This window comes from Micromys minutus, assembly GCF_963924665.1.
Source record: "Micromys minutus genome assembly, chromosome: X".
Taxonomy (NCBI): domain Eukaryota; kingdom Metazoa; phylum Chordata; class Mammalia; order Rodentia; family Muridae; genus Micromys; species Micromys minutus.
In genome coordinates, this window is record NC_137970.1 from 84,335,268 (window position 1) to 84,340,815 (window position 5,548).

Here is a 5,548-nt window from a genome sequence, read left to right on the forward strand (position 1 = left end):
GTTGTTTTTGTAGTGGATGATAACAGGACTCTCTTAGTTTCTGTTTCTGTGACAAAACGCCATGATCAAAGCTACTTGGGATAGAAAAGGTTTCATTCAGCTTCTATTTCTCAATCACAGTCCAGAGATGAAGGAAGCCAAGGCATAACCCAAACTAAGCATGAACTTGGAGGCAGGAAATGATGTAGAGCTCTTTTCTGGCCTACTCTGCTCCTTTTGGTTTCTTATAAAACCCAGGACTTATTACCTGCCCAAAGGAGACATTGCATGCTCCCAATATGGTTTGATAAAATCAACCTCTTCCCTTCCAACTTTTTTGTTTGTTTGCAGTTCACTGTGTACACTTAATGTTGCCTATGTGCACAGGAGTAATACAATCTACCGGAACATTTTTGGTCTTTTAGTGGTCACATCCCTGAAGAAAGTTGAGTTTCCTTCTCCAAACATTCATAAATTCTCCTCGACTTCACAAACCCCTTCACCTGAATTTTGGTTGTCCTGATCTTGTGCATGCCTGGTGCATGAGACCAAAAATGCTGTGGGTTTTTGAGTGCAACGATGTTGTTCCATCTGGCAAATAATTTTTCATAGCAATGTCTCCTCTGTTGGAGTCTTCAGAAACTTTTCATCCCCTCTTCCATGAAGACCCCTGAGCCTTGGGAGAAGACATCTGATATAGAAATTCTATCTAGAGAGAGACACTCCCCAGTCTGTTGTTCTGGGCATTCAGACCATTTGTGCATCTCTGTATTAATCACCATTTATTGCAAAGCTTTGCTAACCTATGATATAAAGTTAAGTCCTTAGAGGGCAGTATTTTACTATGCCCAGATGGTGGTTTGAATGAAAATGGCCCCCATAGGCTCATATATTTGCCTGCTTAGTCCCCAGTTGTTGAGCTATTTGGGAAAGATTAAGTGTGGCCTTGTAGGAGGATATATGTCAGTGGGAGAGGACTTTGAGGCTTCCAAAACCGAAACCAGGTCCTGTGCATTTCTCTGTCTGCTGACTATGAATCAGGATGTAAATATCTCAGCCCCTGCCTGGCTGCCTGATTCCATACTTCCTGCCATAATGGAAATGGACTAAACCTCTGAAACTATAAGCAAGTCTCCAATAAATGCTTTTTGTTATAAAAGTTGCTTTAGACATCTTGACTCTTCACGGTGAAGAGTCACCGTGACACTTTTGCAGCAGCCATCATGTTTTGTTGGGCCAGCGGTTATTAGCTAGCAGGTTTCCCAGCTGGGTAAGATTATTGAATGCTTCTCTCCCTGGTAACATTCATAGAACCTTTCAGCACTATGAAAACTAGCCAGTAGGGATTAAACTTTGAGGTTGCAATCAGTTTGATTTCTCTATGTTTTACGAGTCATTGTAATGTCAATAATATAGTCTTACATCTGAGTTCTGGAGGAAAACCAAGAGCAATGACAGCAGCTTGCACTGTTGGGAAGAGTTCTATGGGATCACAATAGAAGTTAAGTCATACCAGACAGTGGCCTAAGAGGACTGTGGGATATATTGTCTTATCAATGTAAACTCTTTTTATATATCTGTATGTATCATGCATTCATTTTAGGATCCTTGTAAAGTTGTAGGTGTTGGAAATTTCACACCAACCTCTTTGTCAGCTTGGGGTTAGCTGCACTGCCAACTTGCTGTGCCCCAACTCTGGGAGAGATACAGGCTTGCCTTTTGCTATGGTAATTGGCCCAGTTACAAGCCTACTTCCACACCTGGCCTTCTGGTATCCAGCAGTCTCAGCTTACAGACTTCCACCCTAGGGGGTGACTCCTACACCCAGCAGCTAGGGAATTTGCATACCTCCCCTGTAATTACCTGAGGGTATAGTACTGGAACCACACTGTCTATGTGAGTGGGAGTGACTGCAGGCTGTCCTGAGAGATGGAAGTCCAATAAGGAGTAAACTTTCTGGTAACACAAATAATGGACTAAAGTCTTTCTTTCAAACCCTTAGGCCAGTTCGGAATAGCTGGTCGTGGTTCAGGCACCACAAATGGAGGCCCATGTCTGTCCCCGCAAATGGAGTTTCCAGGCTTATAGGCAGTAGGCTTTGATACATTTTCAAAGGTCTTTACTTACTCCCCCTCTTTCCTCTTTCCTCTACCTCTTCCTCCCATACTTCACACCATTTACCTCTGTTTGTTCCATTATTCCTTTCTCTCTCCATGTCACCTGAATTTTATCCTCTTTCCTTGGAACACCCCCCCCCCAAGTACCCTTACTATATATTCTTACCTTCTTTGGGTACTCTAAATTAAACATACATATCTAAATAAAGATTCAAACTTAGCATCCACCACATATGAGAACAAATATGTGCTATTTGTCTTTCTGGGTCCAGTTTACCTTACTCTGAATGATTGTTTCGAGTTCCATCCACTTTCCTGTGAATTCTCTAATTTATTTATTTTTCTTTGTAGCTGAATCATGTTCCACTGTATATATGTACCACACATTCATTATCCGTGCATCATCTAATGGACATGTAGGCTGTTTCAACTTCCTGGTTATTGTGAATAAAATAGCAAGGAGCAGAGAAGAACAGATAGTGTCAATCTTTTGGGTATGTGTTCAGGAATAGAATGGCTGAGTCTTAGAGGAGATCTATTTCCCTTTGTGAGGAACCCCCGCACTGATTTTCATAGTGGCTGTACCAGTTTTCGTTCCTACCATTAGCAAATGTGTTCCTGCCCCCCCACTATATATTGATGTTTGTTGGCATTTATCTTTCTTTTGTCTTTGTCCTTCTGACTGTTGTAAAAGAGGTAGATTCCAAAGAGTAATGTTTAGCTAGAAGTGTAAAATGGTAGCTTGATTTTTAAAAGAACTAAAATACTTAAAAATTAATTCTTTCAAAATGTTTTTTAATGGAATTGGCAGAATCATTTCAATATTTGGGTTTTATTTCTGGACAATTTATTGGCCAAACGTAAATATCTGTCAACTATTTTTAACCCTTCAGTCAACTCTGAAGAGGTTAGATTTAGTAAGCCTGAGAATTATTAGAAGGCTACAACTAAAAATATTGATTGTAAGAGTTCCATCTGCTTAAGAAGCAGCCTGAGTTTATGACTAATGTCCACTGTCAACTGATGAATTGTTACCTTTAATTCTTTAATTGATATATATTTTTTGACAAAAAATTTATAAACTGCATAACATTCACATCAGGAAACAGGCTTTAAGACAATGTACTGTACTTGGATCTCCTCTTAGACAATATTTGATTTCTTTTTTGGGAAAGATGAGGGAACTTTGTCTGGAGAATTGCTTTTTTTTTTTTTCTTTCTTTCTTTTTCTGTAACCTTCTCTTTCTTGCTCCAATGTAGGCATGTTTCTCAGGTCTCAGTCCGATAAAGGGATTCACAAAAGGCATTGCAAAGAACCACCTTCTGTTGTATCTCTTATTTAGGTACCAAGGTATAGGCCACAGTTTGAATTTGTGCCAAATGATTTGTCCAAAAATATCCCTTCTCCAAGCACACTGGGGGGTCTTTTTTTTTTTTTTTAAACTGGTCTGAAGAAGCCTTAAAGCATTTTCCCTCTCCTGGACAACTTTATCTAAGACATTCATGGAGTCAATAACCTTTTCTAACCACGTTGGACTTGGCATTGGCAATCTCTGTCACTTGGCCTCCTGCTCTAGAGTTAGAAGCTTGTTTCTTTCCTTCAGAAGGACATACCAAAGTTTATGTAAGTCTTCGTTACTTTTCTTCCTCAGCTGTTGGCCAGTCCATGAAGCTCCAGATTTGACATTTTCTTCCCCCTATTTCTTTGGGTCATCAAAAATATTCTTCTCATCCTTTTCTTGACATCATGGTATGACGTAATTTACACTGGAGGAAAGATGTGAAATGTGATGTGTTCTGATGCAACAAACCTAGAGAAGACCTGCACCCGGAGTGAACAGGGGCCTTGGGATTTACTAGGGAAGAAGCAGCCTTCAGGAATGCTGAGGCTCTTCTACAAATACCCACTAGATTGGTCACAGGCATTATTTATTTATTTATTTATTTATTTATTTATTTATTTATTTATTTATTTGTAGTTTCTGTATTTACATTTTAAATGTTATCCCCTTCTGTCAATCCCATCCCATCTTCCCTTCCCATTGCCTCCACCAAGGTGCTCCCTTTCCCAAACAACCCCCACAAGGCTTGGGCAAGTCCCTACACTGGGAAAACAAGCCTTTGCTGGACCAAAGACCTCCCTTCCTATTGATGCCAGAGAATGCTATCCTCTGCTGCATATGCACCCTGGAACTATGGGTCTCTCTATGCAAACTCAAAGTCTCTGGGAGCTGTGGTGGGTTTGGTTAGTTGATAATATTGATCTTCCCATGGAGTTGCAGACCCTTTCAGCTCCTTCAGTCCTTTCTTGAGTTCCTTCATTGGGGTCCCCGCGTTCAGTCTGATGGTTAGCTGCAAGCATCCTCCTCTGTATCAGTATGGCTCTGGCAGCACGGCCATTTTTTTATGTAGACCCCATATTTTTTTTTTCCTTTTATGTGAATGTGACAGTTATACAGTGTTTATGTATTTGTGCATATATACATGTGTGTTGCCAACTATGACTTCTTGGTTTACAGTTGCTGAAGATTTTGTTAACTAAGATGTTGGTATTCAGACAGTGGTTTCTTGGTGTTTTAAATTTATATATTCACAATATTTTAATATTTTAAATATTTATTATTGTTATTTATTATTGCTACTCATGTTTGGTGTGTATGTGTGTGTGTGTGTGTGTGTGTGTGTGTGTGTGTGTGTGTGTGTAGACCAGTGTATGCTATTGTGTGACTATAAACGTCAGAGGACAACTTTCAAAAATTGGCTCTCTCCTTCCACTGTGAGTTCTAGGGTTGAACTCAGGATTTCAGGTTTTGATGGCAGGCATATTTGTCTGCTGAATGATCTGGCTGAATATGTTCATTATTAAATTTTGATCAGTTGCATGGTTGTATGGTTTAGTAGTTAAGAGCTCTTCTAAAGGTCCCAAGTTCAAGTATCAGCAAGCACATGATGGTTTACAGCCATTTATAATAGGATCTAATACCCTCCTTAGGTATGTAGGCATTCATTCAGAAATAGCACTCATATAAAAATACCTAAACAAGCAAACCTTTAAAAAGTTATAATCAGTTGCAATCTCAAACTAATATATTTAACAAAATAAAGGTAATATTATGTTCAAACAATAGAGCTGGATATAATAAATAGAAAATTGGAACAATAAAATATTAAAATAGAAAAACACATAGCCAAATTGCATCATCAAAAACTTCTCAAATCTGGGGTTAGAAATATGGCTTACAGGTGAAGAGTATGTAGTCCTCTTCAGAGGACTCAAGTTTAGTTCCCAATTTCAGTGTTTGGTGCGACACAGTCCGACAGGTAACTCCAGTTTCACAGAATCTGTTCTTTTATGGGCTCTGTATATACACACCCTTACATGCCCATTCCAATATATCTGTGTACATAAACATTAAAAATAATAAGTAATATTAAAAATGACTTCATAATTG

At 39.0% G+C, this 5,548-nt stretch overlaps 1 pseudogene across 1 annotated transcript; it reads right to left on the reverse strand.

Moving 5' to 3' along the window:
* Positions 1–3,208: 3,208 nt before the first annotated feature.
* On the reverse strand, positions 3,209–4,022 carry LOC308415070 (large ribosomal subunit protein uL29m-like; annotated as a pseudogene). The gene has a single exon. The product of its transcript is annotated as a large ribosomal subunit protein uL29m-like (transcript).
* Between the last annotated feature and the right edge of the window lie 1,526 nt (positions 4,023–5,548).